The sequence below is a fragment of the Peromyscus maniculatus genome, chromosome X, assembly GCF_049852395.1.
Source record: "Peromyscus maniculatus bairdii isolate BWxNUB_F1_BW_parent chromosome X, HU_Pman_BW_mat_3.1, whole genome shotgun sequence".
Lineage (NCBI taxonomy): Eukaryota > Metazoa > Chordata > Mammalia > Rodentia > Cricetidae > Peromyscus > Peromyscus maniculatus.
Window position 1 is genome coordinate 69,170,223 of NC_134875.1, and position 20,533 is coordinate 69,190,755.

Genomic DNA, 20,533 nt, shown 5'->3' on the forward strand with positions numbered 1-20,533 from the left:
TGTAAGAGGAGAAATTCAAGGACTATATCAATATTTTTTTTGTCCTGAAGAGTCTAAATTCAGGAGTCAAAAATATTGTCTTAAATTTTTATTGATTAAAATGTTTTCACAATATATTTTCATACAATGCACTGTAGTCATATTTACCCCAATTCATCTTCTTCTCATTTCATCTGACTTACTTCTTGTAACAAACCAGTCCCCTTCTTATCTTAGGTACCTCCTTTAATATATATATATATATCAAGAGGATCGCATAGTCCTTTTAGCTCCACTTACATGATGGTCCTATGTCTTCAGACCAAGGCTAAGAGGTATACTAATCTATGAGCAGAGATGGATTAAAATCATGGATACAGTTGTCTTAAAATAGAGCACAAACACATCTCAGATCAAAGGTAATAAGATAAAGCCATAGGTAGGTATGTAGGAATAATAATAACCAACCAATTCCTCTTCATTTCATTGTTTGATTTTTTTTTAATAAGTGGCATGACTATCAGATGACAATGGGGACAGTATTAGCTATTTCTGTTGGATTTAATATATTTTTGTGGTTTTTAATTGTTTATATGGTAGAAGTGTTTTCATAAGCATGCTATTTTATAAATAATAGGTTTCATTTTGAAAAGTTCATACATGTGTACCATGTATTTTAATCATGCTCATCACAGTTACCTCTGCTTCTCTCATCCTTGTAAGAAATATTCTAATTGGGCATGTTGGCACATGCCTTTAAACCCAGCACTCCAGAGACAGAGGCTTGTTAAAATGCACAAAGTATCTATTCTTTTCTCTACACATGTAATTTCATGTATTGTGAATTTATCATGTAATAAAAATTGTTCTGCATATTGTAGGTAGCATATTGAAAAGGCTAGCATTGCTACATGCCCCACATCTCAAAGTAGCTGTATTATTATGGTATGGAGAAGACAATGAGTGAATAGGTGACAAATTAAATTATACAGCAAATTATTACATAAATATATTTAAAAAACATTATATGATAAAATGATTGGATGTAAACATGGTAGAATAGGACAAGTATAACAAAGATTAATGCATTATATATTTCAAAATAACCAGAAAGGAAGGCATAAAATGTTGACATTGTTAATATGTGGTGAAATTTAACTTGGTAGATATACTAATATCATTGATTTGATTGTTATGCAATGTATACATGAAGAGCATCACTTTGTATTCCTAATTATGTGCAAGAATTACCTGTCAATCAAAAATTGAAGTTAATTAGCTTTATAAAAAGTGACTGGAAAATGCTATTCCACTAAGCATGTTTAAAAGGTCTTTTCCAAGACATTAATTTTCTGTATGACCTAATTTATAAAAAGTATTCTCAGTGCCATATTTAGAGACTAAGTGTTTTAAACATATAGCATCAAGTTCAAAGACCTGAGAAGGAGATCACTTTAGCCTGTGTAAGAAAGAGAGAATGAGAGTATGGCTAGAGTATACTGAATATGAGGGTTATTACTAAGCAGGCATTTTGATGGATGATTTATAGACTATGTCATGTAGGCTGTGTAAGTCATAGTAAGAAAATTACAATATTAATTTCAGAGTCATAATATGTAGTTTAGTCAGACAGTGATTTTGATCTGTCTTTTATTTTTAAATTCTTGCTATGAATACACTGCTGAGATATGTGACTGCTTGGTGGCAAGACTAGAATATGTGAGCCAATTTAAGAGAAGGGTACAGTGATACAGATAAAATATGATGGTAATTTGGATTAGATATGGAGGATACAATGTAGGAGTGTTGCTTTTAACATTAACATAGTATAAAATTGGGTAGAAAAGAAATAGTTACTTCAAGAATAATTGCATTACTTTTGTTTTGAGGTGGCTGTGTAATTCTCTGCTTTGGTTGATTTTTAAATGTTGTTAGAATTGATGAAATAAAGAAGGGATAAAAATTTGACCATTTAGGACATGGTTACATATCAAATGAGAACTTATCACATTATCATTTAGTTTTTATTTATCATATTTTACTTTTGATCGCCACAGAATAATTATTGTTGGTAGCATTCTGGTGTTATATTTCAATGCATACATGTTGCAAAATATCTGTTTAGCTAAGTTGAGATGTATTGCATTTGTTTAATTATGTAAAGATGTGTTGCTGTTTTACCTTTTCTGCCTAAAGCACCTGATTGTTCTAATAAAAAGCTGAATGACCAATAGTAAAAGAGGAGGTATAGGTGAGACTTCTGGGCAGAGAGAGTAAGAGGAGGAATTTAGGAATAAAGATGTGTTACATTTTTTATGCTGCATTTGTTTAACAATGTAAAGATGCACTGCTTTGCCTGCCTAAGGCACAAGATTGGTCTGAAAAGCTGAACACCCAATAGCTAGATAGTAGAGGGATAGTCAGGACTGGTGGGCAGAGAGAATAGGTAGGAAGAGTAATATAGGCTTGAAGGAGAAGAAAGAACAATGGAGAAAGTGATGGAGATATCCGGGGCTAGTCAGTCAGGTAGCTGCCAGGTAGCCAGACACAGAGGAAGCAGTAAAGTAGGACATGCAGAATGAAAAAAAGGTAAAAAACCCTGAGGCAAAATGTAGATGAAGAGGAAGGTTAAATTAAGTTAAATGAACTAGTGGGACACAAATCTAACTTAAAGCTAAGCATTTATAACTAATAATAAGTCTCCGAGTCTTTTTGGGGGGAGCTGGTTGGCAGCCCAAAGAAAATTACAAATAAACATACATGCAACATATATTGAACACATTCAGCCTCTCTATATCCATTTTCCTTCAAAGCATCAACTATAAAGTGAGGCAGGCAGAACTGCTGCATGTTTCAGATAACCTAGAGCATGTCCTATACTGCTCCCGCAATGACTAGATATCCTGCAAAAATAGCCAAAAGGGGGACCTTGAGGCCCTCAATAGCCAACAGATTCCAGAGCCTGTCAGAAAGCACCAAATTCACAGGAACTAAGGCAGACCTTTCCTCAGGATGGAGTGGAGGGTATATAAGGCTTACCCTCTCCTAAAAATAAATGAGCTTGTTTGCAACCTCCCAAAGTCTGTGTTGTTGCCTCTGCATCTCCTCACCCCCTTCCTCCTCCCCCAGGGCCTAGAGTCCTCACTAGGCAAACAGTAACAATTAAGAACTTCTATCTTACATCCTGACCAAGATTTGCTTTAATTTCCACATATGAGAGAGATCATATGGTATTTGTCTTCCTGTGCACTCCTTCTGTAAATCAATGATTTCTAGAATTATGTATTTTCCTGAAAATAACAAACAGTTCAATTAAACTCTGCAAATGTCTTGTGTGGACAGTGCTTATATTAATGGACTTTGTGTGAATTTTAAAATACACTAAAATTATATTTTTATTCCTGTGATGCTCATTTCAGAGATTTTATTAGAAATTTTAGATATAGTGCTATGATGACTCTTCATTTAAGTGCCTAATAAGTAGAGAATTAGTTTGTCCTTACCACTATAGATATATGATAGAAAATATAGTATATTTAAATATTCACATATAAAATATGATGAATATTGTTGTCTAATAAAAATCATGATTGAGTCATATTCCAATATAAACTATATAAATTAAAAGTTCTGTTTAGAATTGTGTAGTTTCTAACACAAATCCAGAGTAAAAGCATGTTATATTGAGTAATACATAACAATTATTTTTATTTAACCTTCAGCTAGGAATGTGTCACATCATCATGATAGTGAAATAACATTTTGTTAAGAAGAAACAAGAGAAACTGGAGTACAAATTTGCTCTAGTCCTATACTATTAAAGACAAAACAGAAATGAAATTGTTCAAAATACATCTTAACTTCAACAATTCCTGATTGATGCTCATTTGAGGAGTATTGCTCATGTTACCATATTTGTTATTTAATTTTTTATTCCCATAAAACTCATTTAATTTTATTTATGCAAAACATCTATCAGATTTTGATGGCATTTATGACTAAAATACTTTTCCAAGCATCTATCTTATAAACATTAATCTTATAAAATGGATCAGAAAATCCTATCTAACAGAAAATTTCAGTTTCACTAAGCATCACAGGTTATTTAACAATTGATCAGCAAGATTTTCCTGGAAACATTAAGAGAATCACATACAGAATATATAGTATCACTTTCTATATCACAGTCTATATATTATAAAAATGTTCATTTTTTTTCTTCTTCTGTGTCTAAAGAAACTCTTCTCTTTGTATAATGCCAAACTCAAATTCAAACTTCTGCTTAAGTTCCTTTACCACTAATGTAACAGATGGAATACTGCAAATATGTCTGGAGTAAGATATAAAATGAATTTTATGAAGATTAGTGTACCAAAGTTTAGAAGGTAGACAGAATATGTATTTGTTTGCATCTTATGGCTTTGAATCAAAGCTTTATTCTTAGTTTAGCTAAAGAGCTCTAATTTAAATAAACTTGTACAAAAATATCCAAGAGGGCTTTAATGCATCACAAGCATATATATCAAACACAGTAACGTCTGAGGGAAAATAACCCAATATTATATTATAAATGTTACTATTATTTGATGATGCATGGGACTGCATAGGTCATATCATTCTGAAAGTTTTTTTTTTCCTTTGTGTGTGTGTGTGTCATAGAAATGCAAACTCTAAGGTATCATTAAATAAGAGCTTTAATAGGACTAATTTTAAAAGGAGGAAGACTATATACTCATTATTTCCATAGGGAGCAAGACTGCCAGAAGGTGAGGTAGAATCACTAAATGCAACTATAAATACAATAGGAATTGAGGACTTATATCCAATTGCTGGAGGCTAATGGACAGATAAACAGCTAAGATGAATTTGAAAAAAATATCAGAAGTTGAGGCCTGGTGACATGGGTCAGTAGTAAAGGACAGTGGCTTCTCTTGTAGCACACATAGGTATGAGTCCCAGTAACTGCATGTTGGGTCACTACCATCTATGTCTCCAGTTCAAGCTGAATTTGTCATCATCTGAACTCTGGTAGAAATGAAAGGCAAATACTTATACACATAAAACAAAAATTAAAACGGTCAAAGGTAAAGACTTGTTCTTAAATTTGTTCATGAAGATTATTATTAAAACTAGGCACAATACAAATCAAGGCTAGGATTAAGTGTGGCACTTCAAATATGAAGTCTCATACCAAAAAGTATCATAGGAAATACATTAAATATGGTCTAAGGAAATAAGATCATTATATGAGTGAGCATATACACAAGAAAATTAAATAATTCATAATAAGGGTATAGGTATAATTAATTCATTGCAGAAATACAAGAAAATAATTTCATATTTTATATGGAAGAATAAAAATTCTCAAACAGCCAACACACATTGAAGGGGAAAAAAATTCTGGAGATATAACACCTGGCCATCAATTATTCTACAAAGCTATACTAACCAAAAAAAAAAAAAACCCAGCATGATGTAGGCACAAAACAGACATTAAAAGCAGTAGGATAGAAGAGTCAACTCAGGAATAAACCCATAAAATTCCACAAATACACACCAAAGGAAAGATAGTTTCTTTAAGAGTGAGGCTAGGAAAAATGTGTGTCTGTAAGTGGAAGATCAAATCTGATCTGACACATTTGTCACTTTTCACAAAAATCAATTCAAATAGGATGAAAATCCTTAATGTAATACCAGAAATTTTGAAATAGAGAGAATCATAGGTGGAAACACTTTAAGGTACACATATTTGCAATGATTTTCTGAATAGAACTCAAATAGGTCAGGAAATAGTAACACCTGACAAATGGGATTGATTCAAACTAAAAGCTGCTGAACAAATGAAACAACAGTATGAAGATACTGTGTACAAAAAGGACAAGATTTTGTCAGGTATTTATCTGACAAATGATTAATATCCAGAGTATATAAAGAATTCACAAAAATTAGTCATCCAAATAAAAGAACTCCAATCAACAAAGGAAAAAGAAATAAACAGAAGAGTCTTTTAGAAGAGGGCCTGTTGATAAATGAAAAAATTTTAAACATTTTCAACTATGTGGAACATGCAAATCAAAACTATATGGGAATCTCATCTCAATTCAGTAGAAATATATTTCACCAAGAGACTTCACAATATGTTCTTGAGAGGATGGAGATATGGATAAAAATAAAAAAATCATATATATATATATATATATATATATATATATATATAATTTATATATGTGTGTGTGTATGTGTCTGTGTCTGTGTGTACGTATGTATGAACCAAAGTCAGTATACCACAGAGACACCTATAGGTGCACATTATTGTAACATTATCCATCATTCATAAGAGCCAAGGTACTAAACTAGATTAGATGCTGATCAGTAGATGAATGGACAAAGAAAATATGGTATACAAACACATTGGCATTTTATTCAGTATGAAACAAGAATAAAGTCATGTGTAGCTAGAGTTTTTCTGCCTTGACCACAGTCAGGACAAATCTTTGTCACCCGCCAGTCCCATAGCCACTCAGACTGAACCAAGTAAACACAGAAACTTATATTGGTTACAAACTGTATGGCTGTGGCAGGCTTCTTGTTAAGTGTTCTTATATCTTAAATTAATCCATTTCCATAAATCTATACCTTGCCACGTGGCTCATGGCTTACTGGCATCTTCACATGCAGTTTGTCATGGCGGTGGCTGGCAGTGACTCTGACTCAGCCTTCCACCTTCCAGAATTCTTTTTTTTTTTTTCTTGTCCCGCCTATACTTCCTCCTACCTGGCTACTGGCCAATCAGTGTTTTATTTATGAACCAATCAGAACAACACATTTTATATAAAGACCATCCCACAATAGTCAAGTTGTTTTTAGGTAAATGAGTTGAAATGGGACAATTGTAAAGTGAAAAAAGCCAGAGTCAGAAAAATGAGTGTCATCCATATTCTAACATATGCAGTACTATGAGAGAGGCGAGACAGTGATACAGAGAGGAGAGAAAGGGATAAAGGGATCTGTGATGATTGACCTTGATTGCCAACTTAAGACTCCTGGATATAGTGAACATAAATTGGAATATTACTTTGATCCAAAATGGCCTGTTGTCGTATCTATGGAGCATTTTCTTAATTGGTTACTAATGTGGGCAGGCGCAACTTATTTTGGATAGAGTTGTCTCTAGGCAGGTGAGTCCATATGGACCACATAAGAAAGGTAGCTAAGAGAGTCAGAGGAAGTGATGCAGTAATAGCCATTCCTCTGTGGTCTCTGTTTCAGTACTTGCATGAGTTCTTACCTTGACTTCCTTCAATAAAAGACTGTAACCTGTATGCCAAATAAAACCTCTCTTCTCCTAAGTTGACCTCAGTTTTTGGTTGTATCACAGTCATAGAGAAGCAAACTAAGACAAGGAATGATGAAGAATGAGTAGGAGAGAGGTCAGGAGGAATGAAAATAGAGGGATATATAACAGGAGTGATTAGGCAACCAAAAGATAATTAGGAGCAGGAATGAGGTGAAATATGGATTTCCATGAATATATATTATTGAAGAACCCAATATTTATGTGCAAAAGTATCCCTGAAAAATAACATTATTTTCTAGAACTATTATACATTGATAAAAGTTGTACCTGTTAAATAAACATTTTTAAGTGTATACCAAAAGTATAGTCATAGAAGTAGGAAGAGTATTTGGAATCAGGCTCATATCTCTCTGAATCACATATCAGTGCTTCTCAATTTTGAGGGTATCTGATGCAGGAAATTTTATAAAATGTAAATGCATGTGCTGAATTCTTAAAAAAAAATTAATCATGTAGTATACAGGACCTGAAAACCTGAATTTTAGCAGCCTTTTCAAGAGATTGTGATGTTTTTGAGTAAAGTGCCTTGTCAAAACCCAAGAGATTATACTACATAAGTTCCTGTATATTTATTCCCTACATCGGTTTTATTGTGTTGTACCTCAGATGTGTATGTGCTTGCAGACAATGAAAAGTTTGTCAGTTAAAAGTTGAGAACACTTCAAAGGTGAACTATCAGTAATCAATGTATCTAATTTTTTCAAGGAAAGTATTGTATTACTGTTGAATATTATTTAAAGATTTTTGCTGCAAAATTAAATAAAATAATCTCCCCTATTATTTAAATTTTAAAAATATAAAAAACAGCTTTGTGAAGATAATTTGTGTAGCTGGAGTTATCTCTAGTCTCTCCGAGGCCAGCAGCCACTTGGACTCAAATAAACACAGAGATGCTTGTCTTACTTATAAACTGTATAGCCATAGCAGGCTTCTTGCTATCTGTTCTTACATCTTAAATTAACCCATTTCTATTAATCTATAAATTGCCAAGTGGCTTGTGGCTTACCAGTACTTTTACATCTCACATCCTCTGTGTCTGGAGACTCCTGACTCAGTCTTACTGTTCCCACAATTCTCTTCTCTGTTTGTCCCACCTACACTTTCTGCCTGGCTACTGGCCAATCAGTGTTTTATTTATCAACCAATCAGAGCAACACATTCACAACATACAGAACCTACCCACAGCAAATTTGGCCCTTATCCTTGAATAAACTCTTCTTATAAAAACAATTTTAATATTATTTATATAAATATAAGCATGTCTAAATTTATTAGTTTCAAAAGTATGTAATTAAATTACTTGGCCTTGGTTGAATGTAAACACTTGTAATAATTTAAGAAGGAGCACTAACATATGGTTGAGAGGGTTTCACAACACAGAGTCAAATCAACATTATTTATGGAAATGAAAGATAAGACGAATCATGAAGATATTAAAATTCTGCTATTCACATGTTATTTTGAGATAGCTTTTAAAAACTTATGCCTTAGAGTAACTGTTTATTGAAGTCTAGAGGTCACTGAAGAGATCCAATTGAGAAAACATATTTAATTATTCAGTTTATATATAGAATTGAAATGATCAGGCTAGAGGAGGTCATCTATGGAGGGACAATTGGTAGAAAAAATGAGTGTCAAACTGTTATCTGATAGTTTTAATTAATTAGCACATTATTAGAATGGAAAGAAATAGCAAGGACAAAGTTGGAGCTGATGGAGTCATAGGATCCAAGGTAAGAAAATATTTCAGAAAACAAGTAATTGTCTTTCATATGTAACACCATTGAAAAGTCAAATGGATCAATGTTAAGTGTTTAATGCAAAATTGGATTACTGGTGAGTTTAGAAAGAATAATTTTTGTGCAAGTCTAAGAAAAACTTAGGGCATGGTCATGAGATTTAATAACAGAAGGGTAATTAGTTTTTTCAATTTATGCTAGAAAGGGATAATTGAAAATGGTAGATAAATGGAAAATTGCTTTCCAGTGATGACATTTACAGAAGTTATATAAATGGAGAGGTGGTTCAATAGTTAAGGGCACTTGCTGCTCTTGAAAAAGACTGGAGTTCATTGTACCTGAAAGTTTTCCAGTCTCACCTGGCCCATGGTCACAACAAATCTCTCTTGCCCACCAGTCCTGCAGCTGCTCAGACCCAAATAAACACACACAAGCTTATATTACTTTTAAACTATGGCCATGGCAGGCTTTTTGCTATCTAGTTCTTTTATCTTAAATTAACCAATTTCTATAAATCTATATTTTGCCACATGGCTTGTGGCTTACAAGTACTTTACATCTTGCTTCTTCTGGTGGTGGCTGGCAGCATCTCCTCTGTTCTGTATGGATTTTTCCATCTGCCCTAAGCTGTCTTGCCATAGACCAAATGGCTTTATTTATCAACCAATCAGAGCAACATATTTTCACAGCATACAGAAAGACATTCCTCCATCAGTTCATTTTGCAGTTTCCATGTTGGACATAACATAACCACATATAGCTCCAGCTCCAGAAGCTTTGTTGTCTTCTTCTGTTCTCTGAGTGTACTCACATACATGTACACATAGACATACATAGAGAGGCACATATGTGTAAACATAAAAAATGAAATAAATCTAATTTAAAATAATGGAACCTTGGAGAAGATTGCTGTGGGATGTTCTGTATGGCAAATGTGTTGCTCTGATTGGTTAGTAAATAAAACACTGATTGGCCAGTAGTCAGGGAGGAGGAAGTATAGGCGGGACAAGGTAGAGAATAATACTGGGAAGTAGAAGACTGAGTGAGAGACACTGCCAGCCGCCACCATGACAAGCCGCATGTGAAGATGCCAGTAAGCCACGAGCCACATGGCAAGGTATTGATTTATAGAAATGGGTTCATTTAAGATATAAGAACAGTTAGATGCCGGGCGTTGGTGGCGCACGCCTTTAATCCCAGCACTCAGGAGGCGGAGGCAGGCGGATCTCTGTGAGTTCGAGGCCAGCCTGGGCTACCAAGTGAGCTCCAGGAAAGGCGCAAAGCTACACAGAGAAACCCTGTCTCGAAAAACCAAAAAAAAAAAAAAAAAAAAAAAAAGAACAGTTAGCAAGAAGCCTGCCACGGCCATAAAGTTTGTAAGCAATATAAGTCTGTGTTCACTTGGTTGGGTCTGAGCGGCTGTGGGACTGGCGGGTGACAAAGATTTTTCCTGACTATGGGCCAGGCAGGAAAACTCTAGCTACAGAAGATGGGGAGGAAGGATTGTAAGAAACAGAGAGGTTGATCACACCAGGAGAATATGGCCCCCCAAATCAACTAAGCAGGTTACACAGGGGTTCACAGAGACTCAAGCAGAAAACATGGAGCCTGCATGGGTCTGTGCTTGGTCCTCTATGTACATGGTGTGGATGTTTAGTTCAGGGTGTTTGTGGGACTCCTAATTGTGAGAAGGGGAGTGTCTCTGAAGATATGGCCTGCCCTCTGGGTACTTTTCCTCCTTACTGGGTTGCTTCATCTGGCTTTGATGTAGGTTTTTTTCCCAGTTGTATTGAATCTTGTTATGCCATGTTTGACTGATGTTCCTATGAAGCCTGCTTGTTTCTGAAGTAAACCAGAGGAGCAGTGAAAGAAGGGAAGGTGGGGGTTGGGAGACTGGAAGGAGAAGAGGGAGGAGACACTGTAGAGGATAAACAAAAAGTAAAAGAGAAAAAAATAAGGTCATCTTTGTGGGTTCCTGGGTATTTCCCTAGCACCAGGTTTCTCCCTAACCCCATAATGGCTCCCTCATCAAAATATCTCTTTCATTGCTCTCCCTCTCTGTCCCTCCCCAACTCAACCAGCTCAACCCCTCATGTTCCCACCCCTCATCCCCTCCTCTCTAGCCATCCATCCCCTGCCAGTTTTCCCAGGAGATCTTTTTGTTGTTGTTTTGTTTTTGTTTCTTTATTTTTTTATTTATTTTTATTTTTTAATACAATTCAGTTCTACATATCAGCCACAGATTCCCTTGTTCTCCCCCCTCTCCTTCCCCCCAGCCCACTCCCCATTCCCACCTCCTGCAGAGCAAAGTCTTCCCTGAGGACTGAGATCAACCTGGTAGACTCAGTCCAGGCAGGTCCAGTCCCCTCCTCTCAGGCCGGGCCTACTAACCCTTCATAAGCCCCAGATTTCAAACAGCCAACTCATGCAATGAGCACAGGACCTGGTCTCACTGCCTAGATGCCTCCCAAACAGATCAAGCCAATCAACTGTCTTACTTATCCAGAGGGCCTGATCCAGCTGGGGGCCCCTCAGCCATTGGTTCATAGTTCATGTGTTTCAATTAGTTTGGCTATTTGCCCCTGTGCTTTATCCAACCTTGGTTTCAACAATTCTCGCTCATATAAACCCTCCTCTTTCTCGCTAATTAGACTCCGGGAGCTCCACCCGAGGCCTAGCCATGGATCTCTGCATCCAGATCCCGCAATCCTTGGGTGGTGTTTCTAGCATGACGATTAGGGTGTTTGGCCATCCCATCACCAGAAGAGGTTAGTTCGGGCTGTCTCTCGACCATTGCCAGCAGTTTATTGTGGGGGTATCTTTGTGGATTTCTGTGGGCCTCTCTAGCACTTTGCTTCTTCCTATTCTCATGTGGTCTTCGTTTACCATGGTCTCCTATTCCTTGTTCTCCCTCTCTGTTCTTGATCCAGCTGGGATCTCCCGCTCCCCCAAGCGCTCTTTCCCTTGACCCTCGCCCTTCATTACCCCACTCATGTCCAGGCTGTTCATGTAGATCTCATCCATTTCTCCGTCATTGGGTGATCCCCGTGTCTTTCTTGGGGTGCTGTTTTCCAGATAGCCTCCCTGGTGATGTGAGTAGCAGTGCAGTCATCCTTGTTGCACATCTAGTATCCTCCTATGAGTAAGTACATACCATGTTTGTCTTTCTGAGTCTGGGTTACCTCACTCAGGATGATTTTTTCTAGATCCATCCATTTGCCTGAAAACCTCATGATGTCTTTGTTTTTCTCTGCTGAGTAGTATTCCATTGTGTATATGTACCACGTTTTATTTATCCATTCTTCAGTTTGTAATAGCCAAAACCTGGAAACAACCTAGATACCCAGGAGATCTTAACCATTTCCCCTTTCTGAGGTAATCCCTATGTGATCTTCTTAGGGTACTTCTCTTTACCTAGCTTCTCTAGGGTTGTGGATTGTAGCCTGCTTGTCCCTTGCTTTCTGTCTAATATCCACTTATGAGTGAGAACATACCATATTTGCCTTTCTGGATCCCTTACCCCCTATGAGGAATGAATGGAGGATGGAATGGGGGAAATGTGGGGGTAGCAAGAAAAGAGGAGGGAGGTGAAACTGTGGTTGGTATACAAAAATGAAATAGATAAATAAATAAAGGAAGGAAGGAAGGAAGAAAGAATAGCAATGGAATTAAAAGACAAAAACAAAAACAAAAGAAGCAAGTAAGAATGTACATGAACATTGAGCTTGAAAACGCATTAATATTGATAAAGAGTTCAGTTATGTATGTAAGACAGGCATAAATACAAGGATTACAAGCATCAGTCACAAACTTGCATTTAACGGTTTGAATTAGATATAAATGATGCCATTGTCATTTTTTTAATCAAATTAAATGCAATAGATTAGTTCAGGGGATGAAATGATGGCTGAGTGGTTAAATAACTGGCTGCTCTTTCAGAGGACCAGAATTCAGCCCCCAGCACCCATATTGTGTGGACTATAAGCACCATAACTTCAGTTCCAGTAGCTCTGATGTCCTCTTCTAGACCACTCAAGCACTAGATCCACATGTGGTATATAGGCAAAACACATGTATTCATAAACAAGAATAAAATAAACATAGTAAAGGTTAGTTCAGACACATGTAACTTTATACTGCATGATGACAAAATGAATTTTTATGAGATTGCTGTGAGTTTCTTAATGAAATGTGAATTCAAGTAATCAAAACTAAGGAAGGGAATGATGGAAATGCTGGCAATTTAAAAAAAGGAATGTCAAAAATAAGCTTTAATAATTAAGTTTGAGAAAGTAAACTTCACTAGGGTCATGTCAAATAGTTACAGACATGACTCAATGACAAAAAAATATTAAGAGAGATTTTAAAGGACTAAATTAAGAATTAAGAGTGCTTGATGTTCTTACCTGAAACTGTAGTTCAGTTCACAGTTTAGGACTGGAAAAGTAGCTCAACACAGCAATTAAGAGCATTTCTTCCTCTTAGAAACAAGCCAGCGTCAAGTCCTAGCATCTACATGGTGGCTCGCAAACATCTGTAACTTCAGTTCCAGGAATCTGATGCCTTCTTCTGACATCCTCTGGCATAAGGCACACGTGTGGTGCATATTTAATATACCTGTACAATACAATGAATAAATAAATAATAATAATAAACAAATTATTGGAGAAGACATGGCAAAGTCTGAAGGCTGGAGACTCAGAGACTAGAGAAGAGTTAATGTTACAATCCTGAGTCAAGGTCAAGTGCTAAGAAGTAAAACTTTCCCAGTAGTTAAATAACTAGAACTCACACTGGCTAGCATACTTTTATCTCTTGTATAGCAATGATTTTTTTCCAATGAAGAAAGTGTGTTGCATATTATTTGTTGTTTAGAAACATATAAAACCTATTAATAAAACTTATTCCAGTACATCAGTGTATTTTTATCTAGCTATCACAGACCCTTAAGTCTCCAAAGAGCAATTTTACAATTTTAACAAGACATTTGATTCATGATGTTGAGAGATATGTTGACACCATTGTATCTCATGAGGACAGTACCAATTCCTGCTATCATTTGCTGCTGTGAATTATGCAGGGTCGCTAGGCTCGGCCTGGGAGGAGGGGACTGGACCTGCCTGGACTGAGTCTACCAGATTGATCTCAGTCCTCGGGGGAGGCTTTGCCCTGGAGGAGGTGGGGATGGGGAGTGGGCTGGGGGTAAGGGGAGGGGAAGGGTGGAGAACAACGGAATCTGTGGCTGATATGTAGAACTGAATTGTATTGTAAAATAAAAAAAAAAAAAAGATTGGGTGCTGACAAAAACCAAAATATAATATGATGCTGAATAAGGCCCTCAGTCCATGAAAGGCTATATTTGCAGGACTGCAAGTAGGAAAGACAAAGCCATATCCATATTAAGTATCCATTGCACTAAGCATACAATATGGCATGGACAGATGGCTTAGTAGAATTTGCTGTTTGTGCAGAGGTCCTCAGTCAAGTTCCCAGCATCCACACAGTGGCACACAACTATCTATAACTCCAATCCTAGGGATTCAATGCACTCTGCTCACTGCTAAGGGCACTGGGAATGTATATGATTATATATATATTCATGCAAGCAAAATATTCATACATATTAAATAAATAAATAAATAAATAAATAAATAAATAAATAAATAGATAGATAGATAGATAAATAGATAGATAAATAAATAAATCTTTAATCATGACACTATTCCATCTGTGATGGAAGTGGTCTAATATAATGAATCTGCCATGAGATACCTGAGTGATCATTCTGGTTTATGTTACTAATTGTAGGTCTTAATATTGATTTCTGATGCTGTCAGGTAGAAAGCTCAAAATCGTTGTAGTCAGTTAAAATATTATGAGTGATGGCTTTATTATTATACTCAGGTGTAACCAACTTCATCACACCAACGACCACATAATGAATTAACCCATTGGTAATATCAAGTATATCTCCATAGACGCAAATACACACACACACACACACACACACACACACACACACACACACACACAATCCTCCAATGAACTTGATTGTTAAAATTCTCTTGGACTGAGGTTACCTTTTGTTAAGTATTCATGTGAGACATAAGTACTCTAAATTTGTCACCCAAATAAGTCCATCTACATATTTCTACACAGACTACCTCTTTAGAAAGTTTCCAATCATATTCCTTTCAAGTTCTCAAACATCAAGTAAGTCATTTGCTATAATCAACAGAATGGTATATAAGTGTATAGGTTTTCATTTCTTGTAGACTTAATGCTTGAACTTCTGCCCACTGGGAAGATTTTCATTGACACTTTCATTCAAACATATTACAAGAGTAGATGGTAGAATTAAAGTAGTCCTTTTTCATGTGATGCCAACATTTAAAACTGCTAAGCAACCTTTACAAGCTAGATCTGTTTTGTTTTCTATGCCAGCTGATCACATAGGATTTCCTAGGAAACACTGGTACAAATTTAGAGAGTTATATTGCAGAGGTAGAAAAGTAAGATCTGTGGATATTTAGACCAGTTAATTAGTAGAATTGATTGTGCCTTTAAGTGTTCAACCCTGACCTGTGAGTGTGGGTGACAGGGGAGAGGGCTATGGGCTTTGTATATTGCCAAATTTACAGTTTGGTTGCTCAGTCAAAACCCATTCATGATGATAACTCAAATAACATGACACATTTTTTTTGTCCTATGGCTAAATATTATTTTGCAGTTTCAGTAGTAACCTAAAAAACTAATGTAAACACCAACAAAAATCAAAACTCAAAATAAAACAACTCAATAGATAATCCTCAGAATCTTTCGTTATAATTTACATATAGAATACCATTTAAAGGCTCTGCACAGCCTTTTTTTTTTTTCCGAGCACTTTCAATTTAAGAGTCATGGAATCTGTTTGATCATATAGGAGGAAAACTTTTGTTACAATTTGAATCTGTTATATAGCCATCTAGTTCAGTACAAATGAATTTTTTATTCCTTCATTTATTTATTTTCTGTGTATGGGTTTTGGTGCATCTCTGGTACCCATGGAAGAGGACATTGGATCACTTGAGAATGGAGTTATATATGTTTGTGTGGATGTTAGAAATTGAACCCAGATAATCTAGAAGAGCATCCAGTGCTCTTTTTTAAATTTTTTTCTTCATTTATTTTACATACCAACCACAGTTTCCCATTCTTCCTCTCCCCACCTCCCTTCTACCCCACATCCACTCCTCCCCATCTTCATTCAGATGGGGTAAGGTCTCCCTTGGGAATCCACAAAGCATGAAATATCAAGTTGTGGCAGGACCAAGCTCCTGCCTCCCGCATCAAAGCTGAACAAAGCATCCCACCATCAGGGACAGATCCTGGTCCCACTGCTAGGGGCCCCAGAGAAGACCAAGCTACACAACTGTCACCAGATTCAGAGAAGACAGTGCACTTAACTGCTAAGCCCTCTATCTTCCATTGATTGATTTTTAATTCACTCACTAAAACTAGGCAAGCACACTTATGCAAGGAAGGGGTTGCCTTCATATCCAAAGATATGTCTTTTATTTCTACTGGGAGAGAGTATTTGGCACAACAATTATATTCTCCCTTAAAACACATACCTTGACATAGTCTATACTTATCGAGGACTAAGGGGGTCCAACCCCTCGATAGTCCCCTCCCAGGGTCCGGGAAGAATCTACAACCAGCTGATAATTAATCTTTGATGAAATGAAATGAATCTATGTACACGAAACTCCTAGTCCATATACTTTATTATTCTGTGACAGTTACAAGCTTACATTCTGCTCTCATATTTAGGTCATCTTTAGCCTGATTTCTCTCTACACTTGTCTGTGATCCCCTCTAGGTTCTATCTTAATTTCTTCATCTAGTTCTGCCCCTTCTAGGTTCTCATCCACTTTGTTCCTTTCCATATCATCTCCCCTCATGTCTCCTCTCTCCTCTTCTCATTCTACTTTATCTTGTTCTTCCCCATCTGGCTCTTCCTCATCTTCCATCTTGTTCCTCTAGTCCTCTCTTCTAGCCCTTCAATCTAGTTCTTCTCCATCTCAGTCCATTCCTCTCAAGTTCTTACCCATCTAGTTCTTCCATTCTCTTCTCTCTTCCTTTTGCCTCCTGGAAGTCTCAGAATATAAAGGGAGGGTCCGAGCTCAATTGTGTAAAGCTATTAACGTCCACCTCTCCTAGGCGGTGTCCCCTTGTGGAATTTACTGTAAGTCAGGAGACTTGCACGTGGGCTGTTACCATTGTTAGTCCACCTGGGACTAACAATGGGCGCCCACCTGGGTGGTGTTCCCTGTAGTCCTTGAAAGTGGCCAAGGGAGATAGATAATCTGATTCCAGAGAAAGCCTTTCCTGAGGCTGTTCTCCAAATACCTGGAATGTGTATGTCCTGAGAGTGATCAGTCTACACTGTTAGTCCTTCTTAGGGGAAAGTCAATTGGAAAAACTATGAAGGCACACATGATTTTCATAACAGAAGACAGCTGATATATAACAAGCCAAGTAACACCAAAAACTCCTTGGGATTTGGCTTCCTCTGGAGGAATTCTCTGATTCCTCCAGGTGGTGACTTTGCCATAACCAGCTGAGTTCTTATGATATATTCCTGTGGCCCGCAGCATATACTATACTATACTATACTATACTATACTATACTATACTATACTATACTATACTATACAAGTGGCTGCTTTAAAATATCCCTTAAGTGGAAGGATTGAGAAGTATTATTGAGATAATACATTGGAAACACAAATATGTTGCTATTAAGCATAATTATTATACCTTGCCAAATCAAAGCATTTATCACCTTTCATTTGAATGATATACAGAATAGTGTACTCATAAAGAGAAAAATAGGTTCATTTAGCTAATGGCTTTGATGTTTCAATGGAATAATATCAGCATTAGCTTCTATCTGAAAATGTTTTTTTTTTCTTTTCTTTTTCTTTTATCTTGCCTGTGTCTTTGTAGCAAAGGCATGGCTAGGAAACAGTTGAATAACCAAACCAGAAGAGTCAAATTGTCGAGAGTGAGAACCCACTGTAGAAACAGAGAAGAATGCATTTTTGTCTTTTCATAATGTTAGAATTTATTGAACAGTAGTAAGTACAAATTGAAAGCTATTTGCCAAGAATTCCCACTTCCCATCACAGCCTTGCCTGAGGCAAACACAGGTGCTTATATTCAAATTTTAATTATTAATATTAACTCTTGAGATTGCACATTGCAAATCACAGAGTAAATATAACTATATATATATACACTTGTAGGATACATGATAGTTACAAAGGAGTTAAAGGGGCCATAGCAGTGTGCATGGAATTTCCAAGGAGCTTGATAAGCAGAAGCTGATACATTTGCAAGAGAGAGTTTCTACAGGAACTACATAACAAATAAAGGCTGGAAGTCTGCTGGGGCCAATACCCATGATGTTACTGTGGTCATGCAGCAGTATTGGAACCGTGCTACAGAAGTGAAGTATGGTCAAAGCTGCATAACAAAGAGCAGGACTACATCTAAATGAAGGAATAGACAAGTATGTGGGTGGTGAAGGATGAAAAGGTAAATGAAATGATAGAAATTTGAGCCAGCTCTATCAATAGTAGGGACTGACCTGAACTGAAGCCCTTGAAGAATCTAGTTGTTTTCACTGTAAATGTCTTGATGCACACACACTGGATGAATAGAGGACACATCTGCAAGGCCATTGCCATCACACTGCTAGTTCTCTTCTTTCTCTTCTCTTTTTTGGAAAGGTGGTGCACTATTACTTAAGCCAGATATGTTTGATAAGTTCTCAGGCATTGTTTTCTTGATGTGCTTAACAGTCCTAATTTATTATAAAATAGAATCTCTCTGAACAAGGAGAAATATAAAAATACTCTATTACATATATGCAGTAACTTAGGGAAGATCACATTTTAATCTTAAAGGAGAAGAGGGCAGAAGCTAATCTAGGACAATTACCTGGACTTTAAAATGATGGACATATTGCAGGTTTTTAATATTTGATTGAGGTTATTAATTTATTCTTGGACTCTGAAGCAAACAAAATGTGACATACAATCTCTATTGATCTTTTCATTCTTCTTAAGAAACTCAAAGGTGCCATGAACTGTCATCAAAATGATTATTATGTATCTGCAACCAACTAATGCAACCACTTGGTAATAGTCACCAATTGTGGTCAATTGAATTTTACAAGTGTCAGAATAGTCTAGGCTGTCTTCTCAGCTTCAAATTTAATTAGATAGCTGACCTATGTTTTTCCAAAAATACAGTGTGGTTATAGATATATAGATATAGATATAGATGATATAGATATAGACATAGATAGGTATGTATATATATATTAAACGTTAATCATTCTCTCTCAATAACTAATAAAAGTGAAGAAGATTATCAGTAAAAAGGCAGATGAAAAGAATGCTGCCAACAACCAGCTTGATTTGAGTAATGTTCTTGAAACATCAAATTCAATCCAACAAGTCATTAGTTCAATTGCATGTTTAAGAAGAAAACAGCATCAGTTATACACAATATCTTCTAGAAACTAGAAAATGAAATACTCTTATGAGTTCATAATTTACATAATATCAGAAGTAAAGAATACAAACTAATTTTCACTCATCAACAAAGATAGAAAATCATTTAAGAAAAATGTTTAGTAAATCAATCCCAGTTATGTGTGAAAATCACAATTTATTATTATGTCAAGACAAGTTTTATCTCAGAAATGCAAAGGTGATTAAAAATTTGAATATTAAACAAATCAGTGTAGTTTTCTATTAAAAATAGTCTAAATAAAACAGTTTATCTTAATAGATTCAGAATTCTCTACAAAATTTAGTATCTATTCATAATCATGTGAACAAAAACTCCTAAAGAATAACTGTGTCATTAGGAGACTGGTTGATTAGAATTTAAGTACTGTGAAGGTATTAGAATGTTATAGATACAGAGGTGAATTACCTTATGTAGCATTAGCCCCCAGAGCAGCCATTTCTTGTCTACCTCTGTGTTCTCTGTTTCAGGACTAAAACCATGTGACTAATCGATTGAAAAACTTTGAAATCTCTTGATTTGGCCACCCTCTGGCTTCCATCAACCAAAATGTTATCAAATAATATTTCAGGACAGAAGAAAAGCCTCCCCCATCTTGATGTAATTGCCTCCCTGTTGTACTCACCAGTGTCTTTTACAATAGTCTCAATTTATGACTTTCTTTGTTCTGTAAAGCTATAGAACTTCATGAAACTATTTCCACTTTGAAACACGGAATCAGGGGCAACCTATATCTGTGTTCACAGGTCATGGTTACTCAAAATGGCTCCAGAATTATTGCTTATTCCCTTTAAGGTGTGAACTGTGGATTTTACACTGACAATAAAAAAATTACTGTATCAGAAATAGAAAAGCTTTCCTTTGATTTACA